Consider the following 11,500-nt stretch of genomic DNA (forward strand, 5'->3'; position numbering starts at 1 on the left):
ATACCCAGTCCAGGTCCACCTGGACAAGACCAGTATTAGACCCGGTCCAGGACCACCTGGTCTAGTCCAGTATTACCCGGTCCAGGTCCACCTGGATTAGACCAGTATTAGACCCGGTCCGGTCCACCTGGTCTAGTCCAGTATTACACTCGAGGTCCACCTGGTCTGGTCCAGTATTAGACGCGGTCTGGGACCACCTGGACTAGACCAGTATTAGACCCGGTCCAGGACCACCTGGACTAGTCCAGTATTAGACCCGGTCCCGGACCACCTGTCTGGTCCAGTATTAGACCCGGTCCAGGACCACCTTACCGCTGTTCGAGGCTCCCACACAGTGTCGAGGCTCCGAAGCCGTTTGTAGTCCCTTACCTGGGTCAAAGTCCGGAACCACGGCTTGGTACTGCGGTCCGACCCGCATGCCGCCTCCTCCTGTGGGTACAACACGGTAGTACTCAGTAGTAGTACCAGTAGTACTCAGCAGTACTCAGTTCGAGGCTACCCACCATGCTCTTCATCGCTGCTGGAGCCGAACTTCCTTCTTCCAAGCAGCTGTTGGCCGTGGTTCCATTACCGGACAGGCTCTTTGCACCGGGGTTGGTGCCCGCCCCAGGGACTCCGCCGCCCCCGCCCGCCGGGGCCCGGCCTCTCCTCTTCCCCGGGACCTCCGGGTTTCGGTCCAGCATCGCGGGCATCGGGATTGGAGCCTCGGCGCGCCCGTCAACCGCGAACCGGGTCTGAGAACTGGGAGGCTGCTAACGGCTAAGCTAACGGAGCTAACACCGACTCCTAAAAGTTCTGGAACAACCACCCGAACCAGAACTAACAAGAACCAGCCGAACTCACCCAAAAGCCGGCTGGGATCGGGACCAGAACCAACAGAAGACCCGAACCCGAGGAGAACCGGACCAGAAACAAGGAAGAAGATCAAATACGGAGAAGCTCGATTAGAGACTGTTCATGTGTTCACGTGTGACTCACACGAACACGTGACCTCAACATGAACACATGATGAGTTCACACTTTATGTATATATATAAAAAAACAAAAAAAAAAAAAAAAAAAAAAAAACAACCTAACCCTATATTTATAACACACCTAACCCTATATTTATAAACACTAACCCTATATTTATAAAACATCTAACCCTATATTTATAACACACCTAACCTTATAAACACACAACCCTATATTTATAAAAACACCTAACCTTATATGTATATAAACAACTAACTAACCCTATATTTAAACAACTAACCCTGTATTTACAAACACCAAACACTATATTAATAAACACACATAACCCCACATTTGTAAAAACACCTAACCCTATATTTATAAACAAAGCCCCTCAAGACCTCCACAGTCCCGGGGCCTGTTTCACAAAACTAGGATAAGGGATTAAGCTGGGATATGTTGGCTATCCTGCTCAATTTATCCATGATCCGGTTTCACAAAGCAGGATAGGGAAAGCAGGATATGTTTTGATATAAATTACCATGGAGATTTATTCTGTGGAGCTAGCCTGGTCCAGACCAGGCTAATTCCAGGATTTATTTATCTCATCCCTTATTTCAGTCAACAGTCCCATAAATGGAAACCAATAGTTCTTCCACTGCCCATTAACAATGGAATCACAGTAACTACCCACTGTCAGTATTTAAACATTTGTGATTAGTAATTTCAATAATTTTACATAAATGATGATTTTAGATGATTTTGCAATCATTAGATCAGTTCAGTTCAATTGTGTTTATTCAGACATTTCAAACATTAGACATATGCAGATACAATTTTTAAAAACTAAGAGTCTGTAAAGGAATAGGTGAAGCCTAAGATCATTCTGCTCCCCATTCATATCACCAAACAAATGAATAAAAGATACCAATGCCTTTAGCTTAGTAACAATAGAAAAACAAAAAACTAAACAATTCAATAGTTTGAGTGGAAAAATGAACATTCACATTATTCATATATTTTCATGACATTTAAACATAGTTTTAAACATAAATAGTGTTGTACAGTCTTTGAACTCAGGATTGAACTTGTTCCAAACATTTTCTCCAACACACAGACTAAATGTGTTCATATTTGTTCTAACAGAAGGTTTATTGAACACATGACTTCCTCTGAAATTAGAAATAATTTCCCATATTTAATCAAGCTCTGAATATGAACAGGCAACCGATTTTTAAATTTTCAACATGAATTGTTTTGTTTTAAAGTAGACTAAGTTACCGAACTTTAAAACTTTTAGTTTGATCATAAACTGATGTGTGTGTTCCTATAGGACACTTATTGATCAGTGGTATTGGCCTTTTCTGAATAATGTTGATTGGATTTGTATTAGTTCTGTCAGTATTCACCCACACCTCCATGACTACATACACAACTTCACTTCTTTTGTATAGTTATTCCAAGGAATTTGATTACATTGACCCTTTCATCTCTGTATTATTTATACTTAGGTAACTGACAGTTTCCCATAGACTATGTATGTCATATAATATAAATGCACAAAGAGTAACATGATGTTCCTTTATTGAATAAGGATCAATCAAAGCAAGTAAAACCATCAGCTCCTTTAAAACTGAAGTCACACAGTGACTGTACAAGATAGAAAGAACAGAACCAAAGCATGATAGAACAGAAGAATAAATACACATTTAAAGGTAGAATACAGCCCACATGTCTGTACACTGAAAGAAATACACGTCTGTACACTGAAAGAAATGCAAGACAAATCCATACGTAACAAATGACAGACAAATGAATGGATGCAGTAGCCTCCCTGCAACACAGTACACACAGTAAACACACAGTATAAACAGTATACATACAGTATACACACAGTATGTAACACAAACATCAAAACAGGCCAAATCAATTTAAATTGAATAACAAAAAAAAAAAAAAAAAAACACAAATTCCTCTGCCCCAGCAGGACATATTTACCTTAAATCATGCACGTGAACTAAAATAATTGAACACATATTGGTCCTTGGCCAGCTGCCCCTGCGGTCATCAGGGAAGATGGCAGGATTGTCCCAGTCCATGTGTGATGCACTTTTTTGAGGGGGGGGGGTCCCCCTCCCTCTCCTCCTCAGGCCACATTGTGGAGGACAGTACAGGCCACAGTGATGTCACATGACCTCAAAGGGCTGACCCTTAAGTGGTGAAGACAGTGAAAGCGTTCCTTCAGGAGGTCAAAGGTCATTTGGATCCTGGTCCTTGTCCTGGCATGGGCATGACTGTAGGCCTGCTGTGGTTCCTGGGGGTCTGTGTATGGTGTCAGGAGAAAAGGATGGTAGGTAGACCCCTGTCCCCAGGTAGACCCCCTGTCCCCCAGAAACACACCAGACAATTCACCTGTCAACACAAAACCTCAGCATCACAACCTCATAAACACAGTGACATTCTGGACACAGATCTGATGTAAAACGTGGTTGTTAACAGAGGTGTGTGGCTCACCTTGTGATCGGCACTGACAGATTCCAGAGGTCCGATAGACTCAGGAGTCATGGACTGAACCAGAACCAGACCACTGAGACACAACACTGATGAGACAGTCAGCATGGACCATCTGAAATGATAAGATGAAGAATATTAAACCAAACTGAACAGTGTTCATTAACCCATAAAGGCAGCACTACTTTAATGTCAGTTCACAAATGAATTTTCTCTATATCTAACCTTTCTTAAGTGATTTATCTCCATTTGTTAATATTATCTTCTGTAGTTTGTATTTTATCAGTCTAATCAGATATTTTCCTATATTTAATTCACTGATCATGTAGATGTTCATTAAAGCTCAGATTAAAGTTGATGGTTCTTCTATCAGAAACAGATCAAACTGAATAAACAGTGTCTTTTTCAGTCCAATCTGTCATTAACTGAACATAAACCCAGTGTGTCCATCCACTGTCATTGATCCAACTCCATGGGTTTGACTGGTGAATCAATGTTGTAGAAGATGACTGTGTTTCCACGTTCACACGGAGCCTCTGAATGTCCAAATGGGCATCACTGATGACCATGAAAAGATGAAGAACTGTATTTTACACCAATTATTGACATGGATTAATAGGATTAGTGGATCAACAGGGATTAAATAGTTTAGATCAGTAGTGATTGATGTTTGGGTCTTTATGGGTTAATTAACAATATCAAAGTCATGAATCATGATAAGATAAAACAAGATAAGTTTATTTATCCCAAAGGTAAATTCACACAAGTCAGTGAGCTCATCTATTTATCAGAGTTATTCAGTCTGATGCAGTTACATTTACACAGTTTCACTCACATCTACAGTCAGTTTAACTTACAATTTCACAACTCCGTTTTCGGAGGTGTTAATTAACTCTTTGGGTTGTAATTGTGATGTTTCAGCGGAGTGGTCAGTGTGTGTTTGTGCTCTACTTACTCATTCAGGTGTCTGTAATCCTTCACCACGCTGTCTCTGGTGTTTTTGTAACTGTTGTGGTGTTGTCTTTCTTTTGTTTCGCTCCTTTACTTCCTCGTTAGCCAAAATGAGGAGTTGTGCGTGCGACGGGGGAAAGTTTGCTGCTCTAGTTGCCATGGTGAATCGGTGAATCTGTGATCGATGTTGGGGTCTATTGAGGAAGCCGGGTGCGCGCACTTATCCAGGATGAGTTCCACCTGGCTTGATGAATCCGTGTCCGTTCATCCTGGCTTGGTCTTTGTGAAACCGATTAAGCCTGGACTCCCATGGTTTGGATTCCGTCATCCAGGATCTGACTAAGCCGCGTTCAACGAATCCCAAACATGGGAGTCCAGGCTTAATCGGTTTCACAAAGACCAAGCCAGGATGAACGGACACGGATTCATCACGCCAGGTGGAACTCATCCTGGATAAGTGCGCGCACCCGGCTTCCTCAAATAGACCCGAGATCGATCACAGATTCATCGATTCACCATGGCAACTAGAGCCGCGGACTTTCCACCGTTGGACACAAAACTCCTCATTTTGGCTAACGAGGAAGTAAAGGACCGCATCAAAAGAAAGATAATACACAACAGTTACAAAAACAACGAGAGACAGCTGTAAAGGACTACAGACCACCTGAATGAGTAAGTAGTGCACAAACACACTGACTGTTCCACTGAAACCATCACAATTACAACCCAAATAGTTAATTAACACCTCCGAAAACGGAGTTGTGAAATTGTAAGTTAAACTGACTGTAGATGTGAATGAAACTGTGTAAATGTAACTGCATCAGACTGAATAACTCTGACAAACAGATGAGCTCAGACTTCAGTGAATTTACATTTGGGATAAATAAAGTTATCTTATCTTATCTTATCATGATTCATGACTATGATATTGTCAGTTAACCCATGAAGACTCAAACATCCATCACCAACCAATAGTATCTACTGATCTAAACTGTTTAATTCCTGTTGATCCACTAATCCTATCCATCCATGTCAATAATTAGTGTAAAATACAGTTCTTCATCTTTTCATGGTCATCAGATATGACCAGAGCCGGACTGAGACTCATTTTCAGCCCTGGAGTTTCATACCTCAGACCGGCCCACTTTAGATCACGACCGATTATTATTAAAATCATGCAATTATAACCTTACATGTTAGGTCTACACACTGTTCTGCAAAGCCTTCTAATTCAGTGTATTTTCTAAAATGTTTCCAATTCAGCGCAAATAAAGGTTGCTTCACAATGTGGATTTATTTTAACAGTGAGTGCACATCGACATCTCCAACATTATTATTCCTCACAACACAACAATAACAGAATCTATATTTTGTTCTTATAAGTGTTAACATTTTTCAAACCTTTAAAATGTTTGAAATGAAAGAATATAACAATATTAAATAAAAATAAATAAATAAAGCTTGCTGCACTTTCTAATAACTCTTTTTTGTATCCTCTGCAACAAAGATTTCCATCACAACTTACTTGCGGTTTGTTCCATCGTTGCTATTGAAAACTTTTGGTATAGTGATATTAGGGGTTTGATGAGGATGATAAGAAAAAAACATGTGTATCCTGTGACTGAGGGCGATCAAAGCTAACAGCAGACTCATCTTCATCTGTGTCATTTGTGACTAGTGGTTCAGGGTTGTGCTGCTGAGCTGCTCCTGTCATCAGTAGACTCTGCTCTCCCTTTCACTCTTCCTCCAGTTTCCCTAGACTCTCCTGCACCTGGATCACAATAAAAATAATATCTACAGACATTTGGACTTACTTAACTAATTAAGATATTTACATTGGCTAAATATGCAGGCTTATTTAATATGACTTTATGCTATTGCCTTTCAGTTGTGGGCTTTGTGTATTTACTGTCTCACTTTTAATAATAAAAATTAAAATAGGCCAGTACTATCGTTTAGGTCTAGAAAGTGGTTTTACTGGAACTAATGCTTGTTCACACAGTCTGTTCCAACAGCTCACCTGACCCGGTTCATCGTCCATTAGTTGTTTCCAACCGGAGGTCGTTTTTGTGAAAAAGTTGCAGATTTTGTCACATTTGGCTGCGTTTGCTTCCAGAACTTTCCTCTTTTAATTCTTGCCTTCTCCACCCACCCTTGCTCTTTCTATTATCCATGTTTCAAACAGCTGACCATCCACAGCCTACAGAGCACAGATCATATCTGCTCCACAGCTACAGTACAGAGCTACTAACCGAATGCAAGGACATGTTAGGCCAGGTCACGGTGCGTCTGCAAATAAGAGGAAAAAACAAACAGTTTGCTCGTAGAGGGGGTGGGGCCCAGGAACAGCGGCTGCAGATTACGTGATCAACTCAGTGCTATGACTGAACACCGGCCCCCAAAAATAGATAAATAAAATATTAAATACATATTTAAAGTGAACTCCAGCCCTCGCGGCCCAAATATTATGCCGGCCCACCGGGAATTGTCCCGGTCCTCCCGATTAGCCAGTCCGGGCCTGGATATGACCCATTTGGACGTTCAGAGGCTCCGTAGTGAACATGGAAACACCGTCATCTTCTACAACACATTGATTCTCCAGTCAAACCCATGGAGTTGGATCAATGACAGTGGATGGACACACTGGGTTAATGTTCAGTTAATTATAGATATGACTGAAAGACACGTTTATTCAGTTTTCTCTGTTTTGATGTAAGAACCATCAACTTTAATCTGAACTTTAATGAACATCTACATGATCAGTGAATTAAATATAGAAAAATATCTGATTTATACTGATAAAATACAAACTACAGAAGATAATATCATAACAAATGGAGATGAATCACTTAAGAAAGGTTAGATATAGAGACTATTAATTAGTGAACTGACACTAAAGTAGTGCTGGACCTTTTTGGGTTAATGAACACTGTTCTTTGCTTGGTTTAATATTCTTCATCTTATCATTTCAGATGGTCCATGCTGACTGTCTCATCAGTACTGTGTCTCAGTGGTCTGGTTTTGGCTCGGTCCATGACTCCTCAGTCTATCGGACCTCTGGAATCTGTCAGTGCCGATCACAAGGTGAGCCACACAACCTCTGTTAACAATCACTTTTACATCAGATCTGTGTCCAGAATGTCACTGTGTTTATGAGGTTGTGATGCTGAGGTTTTGTACTAACAGGTGAATTGTCTGGTGTCTGACACCACACACAGACCCCCAGGAACCACAGCAGGCCTACAGTCATGCCCATGCCAGGACAAGGACCAGGATCCAAAGGACCTTTGACCTCCTGAAGGAACGCTTTCACTGTCTTCACCACTTAAGGGTCATGTGACATCACTGTGGCCTGTACTGTCCTCCACAATGTGGCCTGAGGGAGGGACCCCCCCCAAAATGCATCACACATGGACTGGGACAATCCTGCCATCTTCCCTGATGACCACAGTGGTCAGCTGGCCAGGGACCAATATGTGTTCAACTATTGTAGTTCACATGCATGATTTAAGTGAAATATGTCCTGCAGGGGCAGAGGAATTTTTTATTTTTTATTTTTGTTATTCAATTTAAATAGATTTGGCCTGTTTTGATGTTTGTGTTACATACTGTGTGTTTACTGTGTGTACTGTGTTGCAGGGAGGCTACTGCATCCATTCATTTGTCTGGTCATTTGTTATGTATGGATTTGTCTTGCATTTCTTTCAGTGTGCAGACATGTGTATTTCTTCCAGTGTACAGACGTGTGGGCTGTATTCTACCTTAAATGTGTATTTATTCTCTGTTCTATCATATGCTTTGGTTCTGTTCTTTCTATCTTGTACAGTCACTGTGTGACTTCAGTTTTAAAGGAGCTGATGGTTTTACATGCTTTGATTGATCCTTATTCAATAAAGGATCATCATGTTACTCTTGGTGTATTTATTTATATGACTTGTATAGTCTATGGGAAACTGTCGGTTATCTAAGTATAAACATTACACAGACTGAAAGGGTCAATGTAATCAGATTCCTTGGAATAACTACAAAAGATGTGACATTGTTGTATGTTGTAGTGCATGGATGTGGGGGGAATACTGACTGAACTAATAAAAATCCAATCAGTATTATTCAGAAAAGATGATCAATAGTGTCCTGTAGGGAACACACACACATCAGTTAATGATCAAATTAAAAATTTTAAAGTTTAGTGACTAGTCCACTTTAAACAATTTATGTTCCAAAAAAAAATCTGTTGCCTGTTCATATTCAGAGCTTGATTAAAATATGGGAAATTATTTCTAATTTCAGTCATGTGTTCAATAAACCTTCTGTTAGAACAAATATGAACACATTTAGTCTGTGTGTTGGAAGAAATGTTTGGAACAAGTTCAATCCTGAGTTCAAAGACTGTATACCACTATTTATGTTTAAAACTAGGTTTAAATGTCATGAAATATATGAAGAATGTGAATGTTCATTTTTTTCACTCAAACTATTGAATTGTTTAGTTTTTTGTTGTTTCTATTGTTACTAAGCTAAAGGCATTGGTATCTATTTTATTTCATTTTGTTTGGTGATATGAATGGGGAGCAGAATGATCTTAGGCTTCAACCTATTCCTTTACAGACTCTTTAGTTTTTAAACATTGCATCTGCATAAATACCTAATGTTAAAAATGTCTGAATAACACAACTGAACTGATCTAATGATTGCAAAGTCATCTAAAATCATCATTTATGTGAAATTATTGAAATTAATAGTCACAAATGTTTATATACTGACAGTGGGTCTAGTTACTGTGATTCCATTGTGTAGTGGGCAGCGGAATAACTATTGGTTTCCATTTATGGCGACTGTTGACTGAAATAAGGGATGAGATTAAATAAATCCTGGAATTTAGCCTGGTCTGGACCAGGCTAGCTCCACAGAATACTCCATGGTAATTTATATCAAAACATATCCTGCTTTCCCCTATCCTGCTTTTGTGAAACCAGATCATGGATAAGTTGAGCCAGGATAACCAACATATCCTGGTTTAATGCCTTATTCTAGTTTTGTGAAACAGGCACCCAGTCTCCCCTCAGACCTCAGGTAGATGCAGTACTGGTCCTGACCACCAGGGGGTGCTGGAGTCTGACGTCACATCCACCTCTTTAATCAGTTCCATCACATTCTGATCAATAATTAATATTTAACAGCAGAAAAAACAAGAAACGACTTCATTTAAATTAAACCTGAACCAACTAATTTTCATCAAATGAAAAGGAAAAAACAATAAAGCTATATTAATAATATAATAATAATGATAATAATAATTTAAAAAAATAAATAAATTAAAAAAAAAAAATAAAAATAAAATTCATCTTAAGTGAGGCTTAAAAACTGAACCCTGGATGTCCACATGTGGGACAAACATCAACATGAAGAGACGTCATCCCCAAACTGGGTCCAGGTCCAGGTCAGACCAATATAAACCCAGAGGAGGACACCCACAGACCTTTAAAGAGGACCAGGTCATGTGAGAATCAGCTGCTTTCAAAACAAACAAATAAACAAACAAACAAACCAAACAAACAGATTAGAAAGTGACTGAACAGCCCAACACTAAGCCCATGCCAGAACCAGAACCAGACCCAGAACCCCGCAGATCCAGGGTCATTTCTCCAGGGTCTTCATTATATAATCAGAATGTGCTGCTCAGAAAGTTCACTATGTGAACTATGAGGGAACCTGATCCACCCAGACCAGCCCCCCACCCCCTAGACGAGACCCCCACCCAGACCCACCCAGGCTAGACCAGCTCCATGTGTGGGTGTCTGTTTGGGGGCCTGTCCAGGGCTGGAGGGGAGGGGGGGGGGTGTGTCTATAAAAGACAGAAGGACCAGAGGACCGGGGTTTGACAGAGACCCAGATCCAGGATCGAAAACCAGGACAGAGAGATAGACCAGGACAGAGATCCAGATCCAGGACAGAGACCCAGATCCAGGACAGAGAGACCCAGATCCAGGACAGAGACCCAGATCCAGAACCGAAAACCAGGACAGAGAGATAGACCAGGACAGAGTCCCAGATCCAGGACAGAGATCCAGATCCAGGACAGACAGACCCAGACAGACCCAGGTCCAGGACAGACAGACCCAGGTCCAGGACAAGACCCAAATCCAGGACCGAAAACAGGACAGAGAGATAGACCAGGACAGAGACCCAGATTCAGGACAGACAGACCCAGACCAGGACAGACAGACCCAGGTCCAGGACCAAAAACCAGGACAGAGAGACCCAGACCACAGAGAGACCCAGATCCAGGACTGAAAACCAGGACAGAGAGACCCAGACCAGAATAGAGACCCAGATCCAGGACAGAGACAGGAGAGAGTTGAGACTAAAGGGAGGACCACTATCCATTCTGCGGTGGGTCAGTTAAGGGTCTCCAGGAGGTTCTGGTCTGAGGGGGGTCAGTTGAGGGTCTCCAGGTGGTTCTGGTCTGAGGTGGGTCAGCTGAGGGTCTCCAGGTGGTTCTGGTCTGTGGTGGGTCATGCCGTGGCTGGTGTCCTCCCAGTTGTCCCCCTTGTCCTTGTCTCCGTCCCAGCGCCACTGTGAACGGACCGCCTTCGCCTTCTACTGCGCCGTTCGGGACCAGGAGCCGGTCTGGGTCCTGGAGGACATGCGGACCATGGGGTCTTCTGCTGGGACGGGGGTCGTCCTCGGGCCTTCGAACCCTCCGACGCCCTTCTGTACTCCCTGGTCCACGACCACCGGGACTACGCCCGCTACCTGCTCCACAGGTGAACCCCAGTCCCCAGTCCATCCAGTGGTCCAGACCCTGGTGGTCCGTTTAGATTCAAATCTGCTGAGTTTGTTCGGTTCAAACGGATCAGAGTTGGTTAGGGTTAGGTTGGACCAATGAGAACACTGAATGTCTCATGGACAGTGGTCACATGTCCATTTGACCAAACTGTCTCCAATCAGCTGTTGTGGACAGTATTAAAAATAGAACACAAATTCTAAAGTGAACTGTACGCAGGACCGCCATGTTTGTTTACATCAACACCCACTGTCTCTGATTGACCCGCCCCCAACTTTTCTGTCCACTGCCAGCACG

General features: G+C 41.9%; 1 pseudogene; it reads right to left on the reverse strand.

The window, feature by feature from the left end:
- The window catches only part of LOC115413516 (REST corepressor 1-like), an 8,460-nt pseudogene extending 7,635 nt beyond the window's left edge, over window positions 1-825 (reverse strand).
- Window positions 826-11,500: the final 10,675 nt, after the last annotated feature.

Source organism: Sphaeramia orbicularis, chromosome 22, assembly GCF_902148855.1.
Source record: "Sphaeramia orbicularis chromosome 22, fSphaOr1.1, whole genome shotgun sequence".
NCBI lineage: Eukaryota > Metazoa > Chordata > Actinopteri > Kurtiformes > Apogonidae > Sphaeramia > Sphaeramia orbicularis.